The sequence below is a fragment of the Penaeus monodon genome, chromosome 21 (genome assembly GCF_015228065.2).
Source record: "Penaeus monodon isolate SGIC_2016 chromosome 21, NSTDA_Pmon_1, whole genome shotgun sequence".
NCBI classification, from domain to species: Eukaryota; Metazoa; Arthropoda; class Malacostraca; order Decapoda; family Penaeidae; genus Penaeus; species Penaeus monodon.
The window spans coordinates 18,091,182-18,092,226 of NC_051406.1; the positions used below are offsets into that span (position 1 = coordinate 18,091,182).

Below are 1,045 nucleotides of genomic sequence, written 5' to 3' on the forward strand. Positions count from 1 at the left end.
ATCAGGTAAATGTAGTTTACAACTGACATTATTAATGTATTTGAGATGAATGGTAAATAATATATGACATCAGAATTGAATGAACCACAGCCATAATATAAATGGAGTAAAAATGCTTTTACTGCATTTATTTTTTTGGCAGTGCTTTATTCTACCTTTGCATATATGCTGCTGTATTCATAACAACAGAAGCATAATTTATGGGGAGCATATACCCCTAAATTGGCCAAAATGTGATCTGCAGTAACTCCAAGACAGCTGCATTTTTGGAAACAAAAACTACCCAACACTTGCTAAACTCATCCTCAATATTCTGAGGGAAGGGGGTGATTGCAAGAGATATACCCCAAAAATATCTTTTGAGGGATTATCTTTGAAATATGGCTATAATATTTAATAAATTAATATCCTGTAAAAACAAACTACATGTCTTCAGTTCACATTTCTTCAATTAAATTACACCATATCTGAATAAGTTCAAATTTATTTCTCAAGTCTGAAAAAAAAGAAATTGTTAAAGAAAGCATTATCTTCTTTTTCATAAGAATGTGGGTATAGATGTTTACTACATATCTGGTAACTTTTAGCATTCACACAGACCCTCCAACCTTCTCAAGTTTCCCTCTTAAGTTTCTAGGATGACAGTACTCCAAAGAGTTATCAGCAAGTTTTAGTAAACCAAACCTAGAGTATATACTACAGTATGGTTTGTTGAAAGACACTGCATCAGAAAAAAAATGGAGCCAGGTCATAGGCCAATACAATGAGAAGATTTTCTAACCCTCCTAATGTGTAAGATTTTTTTTTACCTAAGAAAAAAATGTCTTTTACAGGCAGTTTCACAAAACAACTTCTGGCCATGAACTGTAATTCTTCAGACTCAAAATTTTCAACAAATCACAAGTCCTTTTCCTTAACTAATTTAGATATAGAGCCCCTTTTTTGGCATTGCAAAAGTAATAATAACAAACTTTTGAGGATTTTGAAAATTACTGAATTTTGAGTGATTCTAACAAATATAAAATATTACTATTCCCATACCTAC

General features: G+C 31.6%; 1 protein-coding gene across 1 annotated transcript in view; it reads right to left on the reverse strand.

The window, feature by feature from the left end:
- Positions 1-1,045, reverse strand: part of LOC119586590 (tRNA-dihydrouridine(20a/20b) synthase [NAD(P)+]-like) — a 7,955-nt gene that overhangs the window by 2,037 nt on the left and 4,873 nt on the right. The window lies entirely within an intron of this gene.